Source organism: Gossypium arboreum, chromosome 5 (genome assembly GCF_025698485.1).
Source record: "Gossypium arboreum isolate Shixiya-1 chromosome 5, ASM2569848v2, whole genome shotgun sequence".
Taxonomy (NCBI): Eukaryota; Viridiplantae; Streptophyta; class Magnoliopsida; order Malvales; family Malvaceae; genus Gossypium; species Gossypium arboreum.
In genome coordinates, this window is record NC_069074.1 from 79350453 (window position 1) to 79375726 (window position 25274).

Here is a 25274-nt window from a genome sequence, read left to right on the forward strand (position 1 = left end):
ATTCAAACAGCGAGGAAGATATGTTATACCATAAACAATGAGAATGATCAAACAAATTGAGCCTTATATTTTTGTGAATGACTATTGCTAACAATATCAAAACTACAATTCCACAAACTGAAAGTGCAAAAGAATATCTTATGTTTGTGGAAGAACGTTTCGTTCTACGGATAAGTCACTAGTTGGTACTTTAATGGCACAACTCATGACCATGAAGAATGATAGATCGAGGGGAATGCAAGAACATATCATCGTGATGACTAATATTGCAGTAAGGTTAAAAACCCTAGGGATGACGTGGATGACTCTTTTTTAGTATGGTTCATATTGAACTCATTACCTCCGAATTATAAGCCATTTCAAATTAATTGTAACATTATTAAATATAAGTAGGATGTGAATGAATTGACTAGTAAGCTCAATTAGGAGAAAGCAAGGTTAAAGAGTCAAATAAGTAATTCCGTCAACCTTATGGATAAAGGAGCTGGCAAAAGACTTAAAGAACAACCAATCAGTTTAAGAAGAAGAAAAACTTTCCTGTCAATGTTTCTAATGGCGATAAAAAGGAACAAATGGCAGATAATTGTCACTTTTGTAAGAAAGGACACTATCAAAAAGATTTGCCAAAACATAAAGTTTGGTTCGAAAAGAAAGGTAAATTTTATGTTTTTGTATGTTTCGAATTAAACTTAATTGAAGTTAATAATAATACTTAGTGGTTAGATTATGGTTGTAACGCCCCAATTTTCGGGAATCCTGTGAATGTTGGCATAGGTTTAATTATGTTAGTGGGCCTCTAAAAGGCCCAAGCTTAAGATAGAACCCGGCAATTTTAGTTAATTTTTGTTCCATAAGAAAAAGGGGGTGAAATTATGAAATAGGACCTATGTGAAAATGTTTGAAAATGCTATAGGCTAAATTGAAGTGGCCAAATAAATAGGAGTGCAAAATAGGAGGATTTGCATGACAAACCTCCCATTTTACATGAAGTGGCCAGCCATCATGTTGTTGTAGACAAAATGTACACTTGATATCCATAATTTATGGTACAAATTGATACAAATTGATAATAGGTTAGGTAAATGTTCCATGATAATAGGTTAGGTAAATGTTTCATGATAATGGGTTAGGTAAATGTTTCATGATAATGGGTTAGGTAAATGTTTCATGATAATGGGTTAGGTAAATGTTTCATGATAAGAATTTCATGTCTTTTGTATTAAAGAATTAAATGGATGAAATATGAAGTTTTATTAAAAGAAAAAGGGGTGAAAAGAACAAAGTTTTGTCCATCTTTGTTCATCATAGCTGAAAGTTAGAGAAGAGAAAGGAGAGGAGAAAGCTCTTGAGTATTTGGTCATTAGGAGGAGGAAAATTGAAGGTAAGTTCTTGGTACCTTGCTTCTATTTTGAGGTTCATGAGTTCTTCTTGATTCTACCTTAACTCTTGAAGTATATTTTGATTTTTAGTTGTGTTGTGAGCATTTAGTCATGAATTAAAATGAAGGAAATGGTTGTTGTTTCATGTTCTTTTGATGAAAAATGGAAGATAGGTGAAGTTGAGCCAAACAAATGAGCATGCATGTGCCTTAGATGTTAAAGGAAAAATCAGCTAACATGTTGTGCTTTAAAATGATGAAATGGAGATTATACTTAAGTAAAATCATAGATATGTGATGATTGATTGGTGATATACATGTTTAAATAACATGCATGCAAGGTATGTGTGAAAGAGTGATTTGGTAATAAATCTGCTTGGGACAGCAGCAGTAATGTGACTTTGGAAAATCACCATAAATTGTGGGAGATGAATTAGAAGCTGAATAAATTATGTAATTAAAGCTTATTGAGTCTAGTTTCTAATGAAATAAACAAGAACATATTTTGAATTCTGTACAATGAGAAATTTGATTCGTAATGAAGAGTGGTCAGATTAGTCAAACAGTGAAACATGGGAAACTTTAAGAAAAATCTAGTATTGATTGGCCATACCAAAAATTCTGAAAATTTTATGGATAAAAGATATATGAGTCTATTTTCATGGAAAATTAATGGCACTTGATTTGGAGTTTTGTAGCTCCAGTTATAAATAATTTAGTGACTGTTGCTCAGGAAGACAGCTTGCAGTGAAATTATGATTATGTGGTAAACATTGACAAAAATTTGTTAATGAGTTGCTTATTGATTTCTTATAAGCTTACTATGATTTGTAGGTGTGGTTGGCCGAATATTGTAAGGGGTTAATACGTAGTTTGTATTTGAATAGTTAGATTAACGTGTTAGTAATCCAATTGTAGGCGGTTCGTGTGTGGATCTTGTCAGCATATCGTCGCAAACAGGTGTGTAACTGACACCCTCTCATAGACTAGATTGGCAAAAGCCGAAAAGCTGAAATGCCGAAAAGTCGGTATTTTGGGAATTTGCGAGTGTGCGAATGCTCGTAAGATAGTTGGGTTTGTATATTTGGTAATCTAAAGTAATAGACTACAGTACGCGCAATTTCGTACATTTTGATAATTTAGGCTTAATGGGCCAAAGATCGGGTTCATGGGCCAACGAGCCCAATTCAGTAAGTATTTGCGGTAAGTGTTCTGATAGTACGTAAATAGTTAGGATATGCATGAAAACCCTAAAAGTAGATAAATTACTATAATACCCCTATGTATGGAAAATTACTGTTATACCCCTAGGTGCAAAATTACTATTATACCCGTAGGGTTAATTTTGACTGAAAAGCATGGCGATTTGATTCTGTATGATGTATGCCATGATTATATATATCTGTTGCATAGGGACATGGGTTATATTATGGAGGAAGCGTCTTGGTGGCTATGCCACAATTATCTGATCTGGTGGCTCTGCCACATATATCTGTTCTGGTGGCTATGCCACAAATATCTGATCTGGTGAACTGGACATCCTTTTAATTACGTTTGAGGTTTTGGGCTTTTAAATGTAATAAGGCCGCTTATTTATTTTTGATGGTTTTTAATATGTATTACTAAGATAGGTAATACTTATTTTAACTGTTGAAATTGGATAGCTTTAGGGCGCGTTTTCAAAAACAACAGTTGATTTTAAAATAACACGACAACAAGCAAAGCTTCCGCAATGAAAGTATTTTCCAAAATTAATCACTTTTCCTAAAAATGACTTAATCAAATCGGTTTTCTAGAAATATCCATGACGTTAAGGTGTGGCAATGGCAAGATGCATGTCTAGGATTGGATCCGAAGGAGCTTGGTATTAAGCGGTCAGATGGACTCACCACCTCTTTTCCGGTTTCCTACTTGGTGCACAGCTTCCATTCACTTTAACCCTTAATGAATTAATCTTTTGAACATCAAGTACGATTTTCTGGACTTAGAATGGAAATTAATTTTTTTAACGCTTTTGATGTGGCATGCGGATCCGCCATAACTTCGGGCGGGTTTGGGGTGCTACATTTAGTGGTATCGAGCCTAGGTTACAACAAATTTCGGTGTGGAATGGGTTTACAAAATTTAGATCTTGAAAACAAAAATTTTATAAAGATTGCGAAAACTTGATTTTCAAAATTTAGATCTTTAGAAGGTGGCATTCAATCTCGGCCAAGTCTGTAAGTATTCTGAATTTTTCTGAATATTTTCTGAATTATCTGTCTGCATCAAACCCTACTAGGACACTCTAGATAGGATGATACTGAAACATAGGAAAATCTGATAAGAGATTGAAACTGTAGCTAGACTTCGATTCTGCGAAAACAAACTCTGAACTACTGTCTGATTCATAAAACATCCGTAATAAACACTGGAATATTGAATTGATGCATAAAAATTCGTAATAAAGATAAATCGATATGAGTACGAGAGCTACTTAGGGAAGAGGCCGTGGTCGAGGCCGAGGTAGTACTCAAGCTGGATCTTCGTCTTCTGAACACATACCTACTGGAGTAGCACGACCACCACCGACGGATGAGAATGGGCCGTATGATAGAGCCCCCAAGGATGATGCCCAGTAATAGGCAATGCTTCGTGTTCTGGAAAGGGTTGCCGGAGCAAGTTCGAAACGAAATTGTGGATCTATTTCTGAATGACTTCGGGACTAACGGAATGGAGATCTTTAGGGGCGTGTTTGGTATAGCCCCGAATGTGGCGAAATATTGCTTGGAGACCACAGAACGGATTATGGACGACTTGGACTGCTCTGCGGAGATTGTGAGTGGGGTATATGTACTAAGTCCCTTGGGTCACTCGGTTAGGGTTGACAAACTGTATAGGAATGTACCCTTAGAAACTCAAGGCAAGGTTTTTCCTGGAGATCTGATGGAGTTACCGTTCGGAGAGTTTGACCTCATTCTGGGAATGGATTGGCTTGTTAAGCATAAGGCGACTCTGGATTGTGCTTCTAAACGAATGGTGTTAAGAACTACAAAGGATGAGGAGGTTATGGTGATAGGTGAGAGAATGGATTATTTGTCTAATGTGGCGTCGGCATTAAGAGCCGAAAAGTGGATTTGGAAAGGTTGTGAGGCCTAATTGGTATTTGTAAGTCAGTCGGAAGAGGAGGGACTGACAGTGGATAAGGTTAAGACCGTAAAGGAGTTCCAAGATGTTTTTTCGGAGGAGCTTCCAGGATTGCCTCCGAGCCAAGAAGTTGAGTTTGGAATAGATTTGTTGCCTGGAATGGCGCCTGTGTCTATCGCACCGTATAGGATGGCACCGAAGGAGTTAATAGAGTTAAATGCTCAAATTCAAGAGTTGTTGGATAGGGGCTTTATTAGGCCAAGCGTGTCTCCATGGGGAGCACCGGTGCTATTCGTGAAGAAGAAGGATGGTACAATACGGATGTGCATTGATTATCGCCAGTTGAACAAACTGATAATTAAGAATAAGTATCCACTGCCAAGGATTGATGATCTATTCGACCAGCTTAGAGGAGCTTCTTTATTCTCCAAGATTGACCTTCGATCTGGATATCATCAGTTAAGGGTCAAGGAGGCAGATATACAAAAGATGACATTCAGGACTCGGTATGGTCATTACGAGTTTCTGGTTATGCCATTTGGACTAACGAACGCTCCTGCAGCGTTTATGGATCTGATGAATCGTGTGTTCCAACCATTTTGGATCGGTTCAGTAGTTGTCTTTATTGACGATATCCCGGTATATTCTCAAATCGAAGCGAAACATGATGAGCATCTCCGTATAGTCTTTGTAAGTATTAAGGAGAAGGAACTCTTTGCGAAGTTCAAGAAGTGTGAATTTTGGTTGAGGAGGTAACCTTCTTAGGACATGTGGTCTCTGCTGAGGGATTAAGGTGGACTCTCGAAAAATTGAAGCGATTTTGGAGTGGAAGCCGCCTAGGTCGGGCTTTTGATACTGGAGTTTCCTAGGACTGACAGGATACTACAGAAGGTTTGTGGAAGGTTTTTCTGTGATGGCAGCACCTTTCACAAAACTCATAAGGAAAGGAGTACCGTTTGTTGGACTAAGAAGCAGCAGAAAGCTTTTGAGAAATTGAAGAAAGTTCTGACTGAAGCACTTGTGTTAATTCAGCCGGAGTCTGGGAATGATTTTACTGTGTATAGTGACGCATCACACGTGGGTTTGGGCTGCGTGTTAATGCAAGAGGGTAAGGTGGTTGCATATGCATCAAGATAGCTTAAGCCTTATGAGGGAAACTATTTGACTCATGATTTAGAGTTGGCAGCAGTGATATTTGCACTTAAGATTTGGAGAAATTACTTGTACAGAGAAAGGTGTATTATATACACTGACCATAAGAGTCTTAAGTATTTGTTGACTCAGAAGGAGCTGAACCTTAGGCAAAGGAGATGGATTGAGTTGCTTAAGGATTATGACTGTTCGATCGAGTATCACCCAAGCAAGGCTAATGTGGTAGCCGATGCTCTAAGTCATAGAGTCAGATCGATCCGAGAGTAATGTTTGCTCGTCTGAGTCTCAGATGATGATGGAAGTCTGCTAATGAGTTGCAAGTGAGGCCAACCTGGGTGGATCGATTAAGGAAAAACAGTTGAACGATGAGTCTTTGGTCGCTTGTTTTCAACAAGTTAAGGAAGGGGAAACTTCTGAGTTTGGGAGCCAGAAGAGACGATGCAACAGCAATACCCTCATCTGTTTGGATTAGGTAAATTTCGAGGACAAAATTTCTTTAAGGAGGGTAGAGTTGTAACGCCCCAAATTTTGGGAATCCTGTGAATGTTGGCATAGGTTTAATTATGTTAGTGGGCCTCTAAAAGGCCCAAGCTTAAGATAGAACCCGGAAATTTTAGTTAATTTTTGTTCCACAAGAAAAAGGGGGTGAAATTATGAAATAGGACCTATGTGAAAATGTTTGAAAATGCTATAGGCTAAATTGAAGTGGCCAAATAAATAGGAGTGCAAAATAGGAGGATTTGCATGACAAACCTCCCATTTTACATGAAGTGGCCAGCCATCATGTTGTTGTAGACAAAATGTACACTTGATATCCATAATTTATGGTACAAATTGATACAAATTGATAATAGGTTAGGTAAATGTTCCATGATAATAGGTTAGGTAAATGTTTCATGATAATGGGTTAGGTAAATGTTTCATGATAATGGGTTAGGTAAATGTTTCATGATAATGGGTTAGGTAAATGTTTCATGATAAGAATTTCATGTCTTTTGTATTAAAGAATTAAATGGATGAAATATGAAGTTTTATTAAAAGAAAAAGGGGTGAAAAGAACAAAATTTTGTCCATCTTTGTTCATCATAGCTGAAAGTTAGAGAAGAGAAAGGAGAGGAGAAAGCTTTTGAGTGTTTGGTCATTAGGAGGAGGAAAATTGAAGGTAAGTTCTTGGTACCTTGCTTCTATTTTGAGGTTCATGAGTTCTTCTTGATTCTACCATAACTCTTGAAGTATATTTTGATTTTTAGTTGTGTTGTGAGCATTTAGTCATGAATTAAAATGAAGGAAATGGTTGTTGTTTCATGTTCTTTTGATGAAAAATGGAAGATAGGTGAAGTTGAGCCAAACAAATGAGCATGCATGTGCCTTAGATGTTAAAGGGAAAAATCAGCTAACATGTTGTGCTTTAAAATGATGAAATGGAGATTATACTTAAGTAAAATCATAGATATGTGATGATTGATTGGTGATATACATGTTTAAATAACATGCATGCAGGGTATGTGTGAAAGAGTGATTTGGTAATAAATCTGCTTGGGATAGCAGCAGTAACGTGACTTTGGAAAATCACCATAAATTGTGGGAGATGAATTAGAAGCTGAATAAATTATATAATTAAAGCTTATTGAGTCTAGTTTCTAATGAAATAAACAAGAACATATTTTGAATTCTGTACAATGAGAAATCTGATTCGTAATGAAGAGTGGTCAGATTAGTCAAACAGTGAAACATGGGAAACTTTAAGAAAAATCTGGTATTGATTGGCCATACCAAAAATTCTAAAAATTTTATGGATAAAAGATATATGAGTCTATTTTCATGGAAAATTAACGGCACTTGATTTGGAGTTTCGTAGCTCCAGTTATAAATAATTTAGTGACTGTCTCAGGAAGACGACTTGCGGTGAAATTATGATTATGTGGTAAACATTGACAAAATTTGTTAATGAGTTGCTTATTGATTTCTTATAAGCTTACTATGATTTGTAGGTGTGGTTGGCCGAATATTGTAAGGGGTTAATACATAGTTTGTATTTGAATAGTTAGATTAACGTGTTAGTAATCCAATTGTACGCGGTTCGTGTGTGGATCTCGTCAGCATATCGTCGCGAACAGGTGTGTAATTGACACCTCTCATAGACTAGATTGGTAAAAGCCGAAAAGCTGAAATGCGGAAAAGTCAGTATTTTGGGAATTTGCGAGTGTGCGAATGCTCGTAAGATAGTTGGGTTTGTATATTTGGTAATCTAAAGTAATAAAGCGCAGACGCGATTTCGTACATTTTGATAATTTGGGCTTAATGGGCCAAAGATCGGGTTCATGGGCCAACGGGCCCAATTCAGTAAGTATTTGCAGTAAGTGTTCTGATAGTACGTAAATAGTTAGGATATGCATGAAAACCCTAAAAGTAGCTAAATTACTATAATACCCTATGTATGAAAAATTATTGTTATACCCCTAGGTGCAAAATTACTTGTTATACCCGTAGGTTAATTTTGACCGAAAAGCATGGCGATTTGATTACGTATGATGTATGCCATGATTATATATATCATTGCATGGGGACATGGGTTATATTATGGAAGAAGCGTCCTGGTGGCTATGCCACAATTATCTGATCTGGTGGCTCTGCCACATATATCTGTTCTGGTGGCTATGCCACAAATATCTGATCTGGTGAACTGGACATCCTTTTAATTACGTTTGAGGTTTTGGGCTTTTAAATGTAATAAGGCTGCTTATTTATTTTTGATGGTTTTTTTTATGTATTACTAAGATAGGTAATACTTATTTTAACTGTTGAAATTGGATAGCTTTAGGGCGCGTTTTCAAAAACAACAGTTGATTTCAAAAATTTAGATCTTTAGAAGGTGGCATTTCGAATCTCCGGCTCAAGTCTGTAAGTATTACTCTGAACTTTTCTGAATATTTTCCTGAATTATCTGTCTGTACTGAAATCCTGCTAAGATACTCCAGATAGGGTGATACTGAAACCATAGGAAAATCTGATAAGAGATCTGAAATCAGAATTAGACTTGATTCGTAAAACAAACTTTGAATTATCGTCGATTCATAAAACATCTGTAATAAACACTGGAATGTTGAATTGATGCATAAAAATTTGTAATCAAGATAAATCGATATGAGTACGAGATCTACTCAGGGAAGAGGTCGTGGTCGAGGCCGAGGTAGTACTCAAGCTGGATCTTCGTCTTCTGAACACATACCCACTGGAGTAGCACGACCACCACCGACGGATGAGAATGGGCCGTATGATAGTGCCGCCAAGGATGATGCCCTGTAACAGGCAATACTTCGTGTTCTGGAAAGGGTTGCCGGAGCAAGTTCGGGCAACAAAATTCAGGGATCTATTTCTAAATGACTTCGGGACTAACGGAACGGAGATCTTTAAGGGCGTGTCTGGTATAGCCCCGAATGTGGCGGAATATTGGTTGGAGACCACGAACGGATTATGGACGACTTGGACCGCTCGAGGAGATTATGAGTGGGGTATCTGTACTAAGTCCCTTGGGTCACTTTCGGTTAGGGTTGACAAACGTATAGGAATGTACCCTTAGAAACTCAAGGCAAGGTTTTTCCGGAGATCGATGGAGTTACCGTTAGGAGAGTTTGATCTCATTCAGGAATGGATTGGCTTGTTAAGCATAAAGCGACTCGGATTGTGCTTGCTAAACGAATGGTGTTAAGAGCTACAAAGGATGAGGAGGTTATGGTGATAGGTGAGAGAAGGATTATTTGTCCAATGTGGTGTCGGCATTAAGAGCCGAAAAGTGGATTCGGAAGGTTGTGAGGCCTAATTGGTATTTGTAAGTCACCAAGAGAAGGGACCGATAAAGGATAAGGTTAGGATCGTAAAGGAGTTTCAAGATGTTTTTCCGGAGGAGCTTTCAGGATTGCCTCCGAATCGAGAAGTTGAGTTTGGAATAGACTTGTTGCCTGGAATGGCGTCTGTGTCTATCGCACCGTATAGGATGGCACCGAAGGAATTAGTAGAGTTAAATGCTCAAATTCAAGAGTTGTTGGATAGGGGCTTTATTAGGCCAAGCGTGTCTACATGGGGAGCACCAGTGCTATTCGTGAAAAAGAAGGATGGTACGATGCGAATGTGCATTGATTATCGCCAGTTGAATAAACTGACGATTAAGAATAAGTATCTACTGCCAAGGATTGACAATCTATTCGACCAGATTAGAGAAGCTTCTGTATTTTCCAAGATCGACCTTCGATCTGGATATCATTAGTTAAGGGTCAAGGAGACAGATATCCATAAAATAGCATTCAGGACTCGGTATGGTCATTACGAGTTTCTGGTTATGCCATTTGGACTGATGAACGCTCCTGCATCATTTATAGATCTGATGAATCGTGTGTTCCAACCATTTTTAGATCAGTTCGTAGTCGTCTTTATTGACGATATCTTGGTATATTCTGAAACTGAAGCGAAACATGATGAGCATCTCCGTATAGTGCTGCGAGTGTTAAGGGAGAAGGAACTCTTTGCGAAGTTCAGCAAGTGTGAATTTTGGTTGAGGGAGGTAACCTTCTTAGGACATGTGGTCTCTGCCGAAGGGATTAAGGTGGACCCTCGGAAAATTGAAGTGATTTTGGAGTGGAAGCCGCCTAGGTCAGTGTCAAAAATACGGAGTTTTCTAGGACTGGTACGATACTACAGAAGGTTTGTGGAAGGTTTTTCTGTGATGGCAGCACCTCTAAAAAAACACATAAGGAAAGGAGTACCGTTTGTATGGAATAAGAAACAGCAAGAAACTTTTGAGAAGTTGAAGAAAGTTCTGACTGAAGCACTTATGTTAATTCAGCCGGAGTCTGGGAAGGATTTTACTGTGTACAGTGACGCATCACACATGATTTTGGGCTGCGTGTTAATGCAAGAGGGTAAGGTAGTTGCATATGCATCATGATAGCTTAAGCCTCATGAGGGGAACTATCCGACTCATGATTTAGAGTTGGCAGCAGTGATATTCGCACTTAAGATTTGGAGACATTACTTGTACGGAGAAAGGTGTATTATATACACTGACCATAAGAGTCTTAAGTATTTGTTGACTCAGAAGAAGCTGAACCTTAGGCAAAGGAGATGGATTGAGTTGCTTAAGGATTATGATTGTTTGATCGAGTATCACCCAAGCAAGGCTAATATGGTAGCCGATGCTCTAAGTCGTAGAGTTGTATCTGATCTGAGAGCAATGTTTGCTCGTCTGAGTCTGTATGATGATGGAAGTCTGTTGGCTGAGTTGCAAGTGAGGCCAACTTGGCTCTGATACCACTAAATGTAGCACCCCAAACCCGACTCAGAAGTTATGGCCGAATCCGGCATACCACATCAAAAACGTTAAAAAAAAATTCCATTCTAAGTCCAGAAAATCGTACTTGATGTTCAAAAGATTAATTCATTAAGGGTTAAAGTGAATGGAAGCTGTGCACCAGGTAGGAAACCGGAAAAGAGGTGGTGAGTCAATCGGACTGCTTAAGTACCAAGCTCCATTCGGATTCAATCCTAGACATGCAAACCGCCATTGCCACACCTTAACGTCATGGATATTTCTAGGAAACCAATTTGATTAAGTCATTTTTTGGAAAAGTGATTAATTTTGGAAAATACTTTCATTGCGGAAGCTTTGCTTGTTGTCGTGTTATTTTGAAATCAATTACTGTTTTTGAAAACGCGCCCTAAAGCTATCCAATTTCAACAGTTAAAGTAAGAATTACCTATCTTAGTAATACATATTAAAAACCATCAAAAATAAATAAGCGGCCTTATTACATTTAAAAGCCCAAAACCTCAAACGTAATTAAAAGGATGTCCAGTTCACGGAAGAAAATCAAACTTTCAAAGCGGGTGGCCACTCAATTCCCTCACGACTCAAGCCCACTATGGTTGGGGATTACCTGCGTGGATGAAAATAAAAGGGATGAGTTTGGGGAAACTCAGTGTGTAAAATAACCCAACCATAGTCTAAATCAGCTCAACCCACAGAAATAGAATAAGTTGGCCTTAGCCCAGAACAGAATTCAGAATAAAGCCCATAGGCCCATAGCAGAATAGAACAGATATTACATGTTTATGCAGAAACCCAACCATATCCAACCGTATACACCCCCGTACCAACCTTACACCGTGTGGGGAGACAACTCGACCCACCCAACCGCTACACACCATAAAATTTGCAGCATGGCTGCTGAGCGAATAATGTGACGAGTCACGGATATGAATAATCGTGGCGAGCCACGAATAGATATATGTGGCGAGCCACCAGATCGATATTTGTGGCGAGCCACTAGATCGAATATTTGTGGCATAGCCACCGAACGCTTCCTCCATAATATAACCCATGTCCCCATGCAATGATATATAATCATGGCATACATCATACAGAATCAGATCGTCATGCTTTTCAGTCAAAATAAACCCTAGGGGTATAACGGTAATTTTACACCTAGGGGTATAACAGTAATTTTCCAAACATAGGGGTATTATAGTAATTTAGCTACTTTTAGCGTTTTCATGTATATCCTAACTATTTACGTACTATCAGAACACTTACCGCGCATACTTACCGAATTGGGCCTGTAGGCCCATGAACCCGATCTTTGGCCCATTAAGCCCAAATTATCAAAATGTACGAAATCGCGCGTACTGCAGTTTATTACTTTAGATTACCAAATATACAAACCCAACTATCTTACGAGCATTCGCACACTCAAAATTCCCAAAATCTCGACTTTTCGGCATTTCACTTTTCGCTTTTGCCAATCTAGTCTATGAGAGGGTGTCGATTACACACATTTTATGACGATATCTTGACAAGATCCACCCACGAACCGCCTACAATTGGATTACTAACACGTTAATCTAACTATTCAAATACAAACTACGTATTAACCCCTTACAATATTCGCCAACCACACCTACAGATCATAGTAAGCTTATAAGAAATCAATAAGCAACTCATTAACAAATTTTTGTCAATGTTTACCACATAATCATAATTTCACTGCAAGCTGTCTTCCTGAGCAACAGTCACTAAATTATTTATAACTGGAGCTACGAAACTCCAAATCAAGTGCCATTAATTTTCCCTGAAAATAGACTCATATATATTCTATCGATAAAATTTTCAGAATTTTTGGTATGGCCAATCAATACCAGATCTTTCTTAAAGTTTCCCATGTTTCATTGTTTGACTAATCTGACCACTCTTCATTATGAATCAAATTTCTCATTGTACAGAATTCAAAATATGTTCTTGTTTATTTCATTAGAAACTAGACTCAGTAAGCTTTAATTACATAATTTATGCATCTTCTTACTCATCTTCCACAATTTATGGTGATTTTCCAAAGTCACATTACTGCTGCTGTCCCAAGCAGATTTATTACCAAATCACTCTTTCACACCTACCTTGCATGCTTGTTATTTAAACATGTATATCACCAATCAATCATCACATATCTATGATTTTACTTAAGTATAATCTCCATTTCATCATTTGAAAGCACAACATGTTAGCTGATTTTTCCCTTTAACATCTAAGGCACATGCATGCTTATTTGTTTGGCTCAACTTCACCTATCTTCCATTTTTCATCAAAAGAACATGAAACAACAACCATTTCCTTCATTTTAATTCATTACTAAATGCTCACAACACAACTAAAAATCAAAATATACTTCAAGAGTTAAGGTAGAATCAAGAAGAACTCATGAACCTCAAAATAGAAGCAAGGTACCAAGAACTTACCTTAAATTTTCCTCCTCCTAATGACCAAATACTCAAGAGCTTTCTCCTCTCCTTTCTCTTCTCTAACTTTCAGCTATGATGAACAAAGATGGACAAAACTTTGTTCTTTTCACCCCTTTTTCTTTTAATAAAACTTCATATTTCATCCATTTAATTCTTTAATACAAAAGACATGAAATTCTTATCATGAAACATTTACCTAACCCATTATCATGAAACATTTACCTAACCCATTATCATGGAACATTTACCTGACCTATTATCATTGAACATTTACCTAACCTATTATCAATTTGTACAATAAATTATGGATATCAAGTGTACATTTTGTCTATAACAACATGATGGCTGGCCACTTCATGTAAAATGGGATGTTTGTCATGCAAATCCTCCTATTTTGCACTCCTATTTATTTGGCCACTTCAATTTAGCCTATAGCATTTTCAAACATTTTCACATAGGTTCTATTTCATAATTTCACTCCCTTTTTCTTATGGAACAAAAATTAACTAAAATTACCGGGTTCTATCTTAAGCTTGGGCCTTCTAGAGGCCCACTAACATAATTAAACCTATGCCTACATTCACAGGATTCCTGAAAATTGGGGCGTTACAACTCTACCCTCCTTAAAGAAATTTCGTCCTCGAAATTTACCTAAACCTAACAGATGAGGGTATTGCTGTTGCATCGTCTCTTCTGGCTCCCAAACTCAGAAGTTTCCCCTTCCTTAACTTGTTGAAAACGAGTGACCAAAAACTCATCGTTCAACCTGTTTTTCCTTAATCGATCCACCTAGGTTGGCCTCACTTGCAACTCACCAATGACTTCCATCATCATCTGAGACTCGAGACGAGCAAACACTTGCTCTCGGATCGACATCTGACTCTACAACTTAGAGCATCGGCTACCACATTAGCCTTGCTTGGGTGATACTCGATTGAACAGTCATAATCCTTAAGCAACTCAATCCATCTCTTTTGCCTAAGGTTCACTCCTTCGAGTCAACAAATACTTAAGACTCTTATGGTCGGTGTATATAATACACCTTTCTCCGTTACAAGTAATGTCTTCAAATCTTAAGTGCAAATATCACTGCGCCAACTCTAAATCATGAGTCAAATAGTTTCCTTCATGAGGCTTAAGTCATCACGATGCATATGCAACCACCTTACCCTCTTGCATTAACACGTAGCCCAAACCCACGTGTGATGCGTCACTGTACACACTAAAATCCTTCCCAGACTCCGGCTGAATCAACACAGGTGCTTTAGTCAGAACTTTCTTCAACTTCTCAAAAGCTTCCTACTGCTTCTCAGTCTATACAAATAGTACTCCTTTTCTTATGAATTTTGTCAGAGGTGCTGCCATCACAGAAAAACCTTCCACAAACCTTCTGTAGTATCCTGCCAGTCCTAGGAAACTCCGTATTTCCGACACTGACCTAGGCGGCTTCCACTCCAAAATCGCTTCAATTTTTCGTGGGTCCACCTTAATCCCCTCAGCAGAGACCACATGTCCTAAGAAGGTTACCTCCCTCAAGCAAAATTCACACTTGCTGAACTTCGCAAAGAGTTCCTTCTCCCTTAATACTTACAGCACTATACGGAGATGCTTATCACGTTTCGTTTCAGTTTCAGAATATACCAGGTTATCGTCAATAAAGACACTACGAACTGATCTAAAAATGGTTGGAACACGCGATTCATCAGATCCATAAACGCTGTAGGAGCGTTCGTCAGTCCAAATGGCATAACCAGAAACTCGTAATGACCATACCGAGTCCTGAATACTGTCTTATGGATATCCACTTCCTTTACCCTTAACTGATGGTATCCAGATCGAAAGTCAATATTGGAAAATACCGAAGCTCCTCTAAGTTGGTCAAATAAATCATCAATCCTTGGCAGTGGACACTTATTTTTAATCGTCAGTTTGTTCAACTGGCGATAACCAATGTACATCCGCATTGTACCATCCTTCTTCTTCACGAATAGCACCGGTGCTCCCCATGGAGACACGCTTGGCCTAATGAAGCCCCTATCCAACAACTCTTGAATTTGAGCTTTTAACTCTACTAATTCCTTCAGTGCCATCCTATACGGTGCGATAGACACAGACGCCATTCCAGGCAACAAGTCTATTCCAAACTCAACTTCTCGATTCGGAGGCAATCTTGGAAGCTCCTCCGAAAAAACATCTTGGAACTCCTTTACGGTCCTAACCTTATCCACTGTCAGTCTCTTCTCTTCCGACTGACTTACAAATACCAATTAGGCCTCACAACCTTTCCGAATCCACTTTTCGGCTCTTAATGCCGACACCACATTGGACAAATAATCCCTTCTCTCACCTATCACCATAACCTCCTCATCCTTTGTAGTTCTTAACACCATTCGTTTAGCAGCACAATCCAGAGTCGCCTTATGCTTAACAAGCTAATCCATTCCCAGAATGAGGTCAAACTCTCCGAACGGTAACTCCATCAGATCTCCAGGAAAAACCTTGCCTTGAGTTTCTAAGGGTACATTCCTATATAGTTTGTCTACCCTAACCGAGTGACCCAAGGGACTTAGTACAGATACCCCACTCACAATCTCTTCAGAGCAGTCCAAGTCGTCCATAATTCGTTCCGTGGCCTCTAACCAATATTCTACCACATTCGGGGCTATACCAGACATGCCCTTAAAGATCTCCGTTCCGTTAGTCCCGAAGTCATTCAGAAATATATCCCTGAATTTCGTTGCCCGAACTTGCTCCGGCAACCCTTTCCAGAACACGAAGCATTGTCTGTGACAGGGCATCATCCTCGGCGGCCCGATCATACGGCCCATTCTCATCCGTCGGTGGTGGTCGTGCTACTCCAGTGGGTATGTGTTCAGAAGGCGAAGATCCAGCTTGAGTACTATCTCGGCCTCGACCACGGCCTCTTCCCCGAGTAGCTCTCGTACTCATATCGATTTATCTTGATTACGAATTTTTATGCATCAATTCAATATTCCAGTGTTTATTACAGATGTTCTATGAATCAAACAGTAATTCAAAGTTTGTTTTCGCAGAATCGAAATCTAGCTACGATTTGATCTCTTATCGATTTTCCTATGGTTTGAAATCATCCTATCTAGAGTCTCCTAGTAGGGTTTCATCTGATGATAGATAATTCAGGAAAATATTCGAAAAAGTTCGAGTAATACTTACGTGCTTGGTAGGAGATTGAATGCCACTTTCTAAAGATCTAAATTTTGAAAATCGAGTTTTCGCATTCTTTATAAAATTTTTTCTTTCGAAAATTTTTGTTTTGTAAACCCATTCCACAGAGTTGTTGCAACCTAGGCTCGATACCACTAAATGTAGCACCCCAAACCCGCCCGAAGTTATGACCGGATCGGCATGCCACATCAAAACGTTAAAAAATTTTCCATTCTAAGTCCGAAAATCGTACTTGATGTTCAAAAGATTAATTCATTAAGGGTTAAAGTGAATGGAAGTCATGCACCGGTAGGAAACCGGAAAAGAGGAGGTGAGTCCATCGGATCGCTAAGTACCAAACTCCTTCGGATCCAATCCTAGACATGCAAACCGCCATTGCCAAACCTTAACGTCATGGATATTTCTAGGAAACCGATTTGATTAAGTCATTTTTAGGAAAAGTGATTAATTTTGGAAAATATCTTCATTGCAGAAGCTTTGCTTGTTTTCATGTTATTTTGAAATTAATTACTGTTTTTGAAAACGCGCCCTAAAGCTATCCAATTTCAACAGTTAAAATAAGTATTACCTATCTTAGTAATACATATTAAAAATCATCAAAAATAAATAAGCGGCCTTATTACATTTAAAAGCCCAAAACCTCAAACGTAATTAAAAGGATGTCCAGTTCACCAGAAGAAAATCAAACTTTCAGAACGGGTGGCCACTCCGAATTCCCTCACAACTCCAAGCCCACTATAGTTGGGGATTACCTGCGTGGATGAAAATAAAAGGGGTGAGTTTGGGGAAACTCAGTGTGTAAATTAACCCAACCATAGCCTATATCACTCAAACCACGTAAATAGAATAAGTTGGCCTTAGCCGAGCAATTGAATAAAGCCCATAGGCCCATAGCGAACGTAATGTATATTACATGTTTATGCGAAACCCAACCATATCCAACCGTATACACCCCGTACCAACCTTACACCTTGTGGGGAGACAACTCGACCCACCCAACTGCTACACACCACGAATTTGCAGCATGGCGCTGAGCGAATAATGTGACAGAGTCACCAGATCTGAATAATCGTGGCGAGCCACCGAATCAGATATATGTGGCGAGCCACCAGATCGATATTTGTGGCGAGCCACCGATCGAGATATTTGTGGCATAGCCACCAGAACGCTTCCTCCATAATATAACCCATGTCCCCATGCAACAGATATATCTGATCTAAGTCGTAGAGCTGTATCTGATCTGAGAGTAATGTTTGCCCGTCTAAGTCTGTATGATGATGGAAGTCTGTTGGCTGAGTTGCAAGTGAGGCCAACCTGGGTGGATCAGATTAAGGAAAAACAGTTGAACGATGAGCCTTTGGTCGCTCGTTTTCAACAAGTTAAGGAAGGGGAAACTTCTGAGTTTGGGAGCCAGAAGAGACGATGCAACAGCAATACCCTCATCTGTTTGGATTAGGTAAATTTTGAGGACAAAATTTCTTTAAGGAGGGTAGAGTTGTAACGCCCGAATTTTCGGGAATCCTGTGAATGTTGGCATAGGTTTAATTATGTTAGTGGGCCTCTAAAAGGCCTAAGCTTAAGATAGAACCCGGAAATTTTAGTTAATTTTTGTTCTATAAGAAAAAGGGGGTGAAATTATGAAATAGGACCTATGTGAAAATGTTTGAAAATGCTATAGGCTAAATTGAAGTGGCCAAATAAATAGGAGTGCAAAATAGGAGGATTTGCATGACAAACCTCCCATTTTACATGAAGTGGCCAGCCATCATGTTGTTGTAGACAAAATGTACACTTGATATCCATAATTTATGGTACAAATTGATACAAATTGATAATAGGTTAGGTAAATGTTCCATGATAATAGGTTAGGTAAATGTTCCATGATAATGGGTTAGGTAAATGTTTCATGATAATGGGTTAGGTAAATGTTTCATGATAATGGGTTAGGTAAATGTTTCATGATAAGAATTTCATGTCTTTTGTATTAAAGAATTAAATGGATGAAATATGAAGTTTTATTAAAAGAAAAAGGGGTGAAAAGAACAAAGTTTTGTCCATCTTTGTTCATCATAGCTGAAAGTTAGAGAAGAGAAAGGAGAGGAGAAAGCTTTTGAGTGTTTGGTCATTAGGAGGAGGAAAATTGAAGGTAAGTTCTTGGTACCTTGCTTCTATTTTGAGGTTCATGAGTTCTTCTTGATTCTACCTTAACTCTTGAAGTATATTTTGATTTTTAGTTGTGTTGTGAGCATTTAGTCATGAATTAAAATGAAGGAAATGGTTGTTGTTTCATGTTCTTTTGATGAAAAATGGAAGATAGGTGAAGTTGAGCCAAACAAATGAGCATGCATGTGCCTTAGATGTTAAAGGAAAAATCAGCTAACATGTTGTGCTTTAAAATGATGAAATGGAGATTATACTTAAGTAAAATCATAGATATGTGATGATTGATTGGTGATATACATGTTTAAATAACATGCATGCAAGGTATGTGTGAAAGAGTGATTTGGTAATAAATCTACTTGGGACAGCAGCAGTAATGTGACTTTGGAAAATCACCATAAATTGTGGGGGATGAATTAGAAGCTGAATAAATTATATAATTAAAGCTTATTGAGTCTAGTTTCTAATGAAATAAACAAGAACATATTTTGAATTCTGTAAAATGAGAAATCTGATTCGTAATGAAGAGTGGTCAGATTAGTCAAACAGTGAAACATGGGAAACTTTGAGAAAAATCTGGTATTGATTGGCTAAACCAAAAATTCTGAAAATTTTACGAATAGAATATATATGAGTCTATTTTCAAGGAAAATTAACGGCACTTGATTTGGAGTTTCTTAGCTCCAGTTATAAATGATTTAGTGACTGTTGCTCAGGAAGACAGCTTGCAGTGAAATTATGATTATGTGGTAAAAATTGACAAAAATTTGTTAATGAGTTGCTTATTGATTTCTTATAAGCTTACTATGATCTGTAGGTGTGGTTGGCCGAATATTGTAAGGGTTAATACGTAGTTTGTATTTGAATAGTTAGATTAACGTGTTAGTAATCCAATTGTAGGCGGTTCGTGTGTGGATCTCGTCAACATATCGTCGCAAACAGGTGTGTAACTGATACCCTCTCATAGACTAGATTGGCAAAAGCCGAAAAGCGAAATGCCGAAAAGTCAGTATTTTGGGAATTTGCGAGTGTCTGAATGCTCGTAAGATAGTTGGGTTTGTATATTTGGTAATCTAAAGTAATAAACCTGCAGACACGCGATTTCGTACATTTTGATAATTTGGGCTTCATGGGCCAACGGCCCAATTCGTAAGTATCTTGATGTAAGTGTTACGATAGTACGTAAAAGTTAGGATATACATGAAAACCCTAAAAGTAGCTAAATTACTATAATACCCCTATGTATGGAAAATTACTGTTATGCCCCTAGGTGCAAAATTACCGTTATACCCCTAGGGTTAATTTTGACTGAAAAGCATGACGATCTGATTCTGTATGATGTATGCCATGATTATATATCAGTTGCATGGGGACATGGGTTATATTATAGAGGAAGCGTTCTGGTGGCTATGCCACAAATATCTGATCTGGTGGCTCTGCCACATATATCTGTTCTGGTGGCTCTGCCACATATATCTGTTCTGGTGGCTCTGCCACGATTATCTGTATCTGGTGACTCTGTCACATTATTCATCAGCAGCCATGCTGCAAATTCTATGGTGTGTAGCGGTTGGGTGGGTCGAGTTGTCTCCCACACGGTGTAAGGTTGGTACGGAGTGTATACGGTTGGATATGGTTGGGTTTACGCATAAACATGTAATATCTGCTACGTTACGCTATGGGCCTATGGGCTTTATTCGAATTACATTCGGCTAAGGCCAACTTATTCATTTCGTGGGTTGAGTGATTTAGACCATGGTTGGGTTATTTTACACACGAGTTTCCCAAACTCATCCCTTTTATTTTCATCCACGCAGAAATCCCCAACCATAGTGGGCTTGGAGTCGTGAGGGAATTGAGTGGCCACCCGCTCGAAAGTTTGATTTTCTTCGGTGAACTGGACATCCTTTTAATTACGTTTGAGGTTTTGGGCTTTTAAATGTAATAAGGCCGCTTATTTATTTTTGATGGTTTTTAATATGTATTACTAAGATTGGTAATTCTTACTTTAACTGTTGAAATTGGATAGCTTTAGGGCGCATTTTCAAAAACAACAGTTGATTTCAAAATAACACGACAACAAGAAAAGCTTCCGCAATGAAAGTATTTTCCAAAATTAATCACTTTTCCAAAAATGACTTAATCAAATCGGTTTCCTAGAAATATCCATGACGTTAAGGTGTGGCAATGGCGATATGCATGTCTAGGATTGGATCCGAAGGAGCTTGGTATTAAGCGATCAGATGGACTCACCACCTCTTTTCCGGTTTCCTACCGGTGCACGACTTCCATTCACTTTAACCCTTAATGAATTAATCTTTTGAACATCAAGTACGATTTTCTAGACTTAGAATGGAAATTTTTTTTTAACGTTTTTGATGTGGTATGTCGGATCCGGCCATAACTTCTGGGCCGGGTTTGGGCCTCTAGAAGGCCCAAGCATAAGATAGAACCCGGCAATTTTAGTTAATTTTTTTGTTCCATAAGAAAAAGGGGGTGAAATTATGAAATAGGACCTATGTGAAAATGTTTGAAAATGCTATAGGCTAAATTGAAGTGGCCAAATAAATAGGAGTGCAAAATCGGAGGATTTACATGACAAACCTCCCATTTTACATGAAGTGGCCAGCCATCATGTTGTTATAGACAAAATGTGCACTTGATATCCATAATTATGGTACAAATTGATAATGGGTTAGGTAAATGTTCCATGATAATGGGTTAGGTAAATGTTCCATGATAGAAATTTCATGTCTTTTGTATTAAAGAATTAAATGGATGAAATATGAAATTTTATTAAAAGAAAAAGGGGTGAAAAGAACAAAGTTTTGTCCATCTTTGCTCATCATAGCCGAAAGTTAGAGAAGAGAAAGGAGAGGAGAAAGCTCTTGAATGTTTGGTCACTTGGGGAAGAAAATTGAAGGTAAGTTTTTGGTACCTTGCTTCTATTTTAAGGTTCATGAGTTCTTCTTGATTCTACCTTAACTCTTGAATTATATTTTGATTTTTAGTTGTGTTGTGAGCATTTAGTCATGAATTAAAATGAAGGAAATGGTTGTTGTTTCATGTTCTTTTGATGAAAAATGGAAGATAGGTGAAGTTGAGCCAAACAAATGAGTATGCATGTGCCTTAGATGTTAAAGGGAAAAATCAGCTAACATGTTGTGCTTTCAAATGATGAAATGGAGATTATACTTAAGTAAAATCATAGATATGTGATGATTGATTGGTGATATACATGTTTAAATAACATGCATGCAAGGTATGTGTGAAAGAGTGATTTGGTAATAAATCTGCTTGGGACATCGCGATAGAACGTGAATTTGGAAAATCACCATAAATTGTGGGAGATGAATTAGAAGCTGAATAAATTATGTAATTAAAGCTTATTGAGTCTAGTTTCTAATGAAATAAACAAGAACATATTTTGAATTCTTTACAATGAGAAATTTGATTCGTAATGAAGAGTGGTCAGATTAGTCAAACAGTGAAACATGGGAAACTTTAAGAAGACCATATCACCTACTGAGTACTCAATCTCCTTACGCTTCAAATCTGCATACGACTTTTGCCTATCAGATGCTTCTTTTAACCGGTCCCTAATTATTCTTACCTTATCCTCAGTATCAGCTACCAACTCTGGTCCAAGAATTTGTCGCTCTCCTAATTCAGTCCAACAACTAGGTGTACGACACCTTCGTCCATATAGTGCTTCATACGGTGCCATTCAAATACTCGCCTGGTAAATGTTATTGTACGCAAATTCTGCTAACGGCAAGTAATCCTCCCAACTACCTCGAAAGTCAATCACGCATCTCCTCAACATGTCCTCTAGAATCTGAATAACCCTCATTGACTGACCATCAGTTTGGGGATGGAAAGCCGTACTAAAGTTCAATCGCGTCCCCAATGCCTCATGCATCTTTTGCCAAAACTGAGATGTGAATCTGGGATCCCGGTCAGAGACAATCAAAACTGGGACTCCATGAAGTCGTACAATCTCCGCCACATACAGCTTGGCTAACTTTTGAAGCGAAAAGTCAGTACGTACAGGTATGAAATGGGCTGATTTGGTCAACCTATCCACAATCACCCACACCGAGTCTTTCTTTGATGGTGTCAAAGGCAACCCACTCACAAAGTCCATGGTTACCCTCTCCCACTTCCAAAGTGGTATCTTCACTGGCTGTAACAGTCCACAAGGTAATTGATGCTCAGCTTTCACTTGTTGACATGTCAGACATTTTCCTACAAACTCCGTTACTTCTCGCTTAAGTCCAGGCCACCAGTACAATTCTCGCAAGTTGTGATACAACTTATTCCCTCCAGGTAATTTTAGTTAATATAGGCTATGGTTGGGTTAATTTACACGCTGAGTTTCCCCAAACTCACCCCTTTTATTTTCATCCACGTAGGTAATCCCCAACCATAGTGGGCTTGGAGCTGTGAGGGAATTCAGAGTGGCCACCTGTTCTGAAAGTTTGATTTTCTTCTGGTGAACTGGACATCCTTTTATTTACGTTTGAAGTTTTGGGTTTTTAAATGTAATAAGGCCGCTTATTTATTTTTGATGGTTTTTTTTATATGTATTACTAAGATAAGTAATACTTATTTTAACTATTGAAATAGGATAGCTTTAGGGCGCGTTTTCAAAAACAACAGTTGATTTCAAAATAACACGACAACAAGCAAAGCTTCCGCAATGAAAGTATTTTCCAAAATTAATCACTTTTCCTAAAAATGACTTAATCAAATCGGTTTCCTAGAAATATCCATGACGTTAAAGTGTGGCAATGGCGGTATTCATGTCTAGGATTGGATCCGAAAGGAGCTTGGTACTTAAGCAGTCCGATGGACTCACCACCTCTTTTCCGGTTTCCTACTTGGTGCACAGCTTCCATTCACTTTAACCTTTAATGAATTAATCTTTTGAACATCAAGTACGATTTTCTGGACTTAGAATGGAATTTTTTTTTTTTTACATTTTTTATGTGGCATGCCGGATCCGGCCATAACTTCTGGGCCGGGTTTGGGGTGCTACAATGGTTCTACTACTCATGTATCCAACATGATTCAAGGATACCTATCAATCCAGACCACAAACCCAACTAAGGATTTCCTATATATGGGGAATCGTATGAAGGCTTCAATTGAAAGTATAGCTAGACGCTTACTCACACTGAATATTCTGAGAACTGACTAAACCTTTGCTCTAATACCAATAAATCTAACACCCCTTACCTGAGACCGTCGCCCGAGTCGAGTACGAGGCGTTACCTGACTTAACTTACTAATTCGGGGCATAAAATTTGCTTTTAAAATTAATTTATTTACATTCATTCAATATGTCCCTAAAAAGGACACTCGAGACCCTAAAACATGCAATTGAAACGGTTCGGGGTCAAATCGGGAACATTAAAAATTTTTCGAATACTTAGACAAATCAAAACAATTTATTTCATTATTCCTTATAAAACTGCCCACTTGCATCATAGTCACTAAATAAATCATAACTCGGGTAAAAAAACTCAAAATTTAAATTCATGAATTTTTCCTAAAACTAGACTCATATATCTTCTTACTAATTTTTTTCCAGAATTTTTAGTCTAGTTAATTAGTACAGTTTATTAGTTAAAGTTTCCCCTATTGCACTGTTCAACTCTCTGACCTCTCCTCACTACGAATCAATTTTATCCCTGTACAGAATTCAATTAACCATGCCGTTTGTTTCTCTTGAAAGTAGATTCACTAAGGAATCTAGAATTCAATTGTATAATTCTTTTTATACAATTTTTAGTGAATTTATAAATTCAGAATAGGGGATTCAAAAATCTCTTTGACCCTGTCTTACTAAAATTCAAATATCTCTTAATATACACTTCTTTTGCTTACTTTGTTTCTTTCATATGAAAATAGACTCAATAAGATTTAACTCTATATCTCATTCATCACCTAATTCCATTTCTAATATTCTTGGTGATTTTTCAAGATCACGCCATCGTCTTTGTTCAATCTTGTTTTAATGCTAATTTCACTTTTTAATAATTTCTTTGTATTAACTACCATTTAGGCATACATAACACCGAAACATGTTCTTCATTAGCCATTTCAATAGCTAATCATTATCAAATATTTACATACCATTATTTATCCATATCATAAGGACATACACACAAAATGGCTAAATCCCTATACATGCCATAAACTAGAACGTTTGTAAACGAAGATACCCATTTGGTAACTTGATAGTCGATAGTGTGAAGTGATCTCTGATGACCTCCAACCCGAGCTTGCTTTTAAGTACTCTGAAACATGGGAAAGTGAAAGAAGTAAGCTTATAAAGCTTAGTAAGTTCACATGTAAAATAATAAGCATTAGCAATCAATTTAGCTTACTACTATGCTGTCATAATTTGCTTAAATAATGTTTAGTTCTTACTTTCCCATCTTACTCATTCGTAATTACCTTA

The 25274-nt window shown here is 37.9% G+C and overlaps 1 long non-coding RNA gene across 1 annotated transcript; it reads left to right on the forward strand.

Annotated features, from left to right (window-relative positions):
- Positions 1 to 1194: 1194 nt before the first annotated feature.
- LOC128292850 (uncharacterized) lies at positions 1195 to 23410 on the forward strand. The gene is made up of 3 exons (XR_008282804.1): positions 1195 to 1381; positions 2297 to 2338; positions 23221 to 23410. It is a non-coding gene; the product is annotated as an uncharacterized LOC128292850 (long non-coding RNA).
- The last annotated feature ends 1864 nt before the right edge of the window (positions 23411 to 25274 follow it).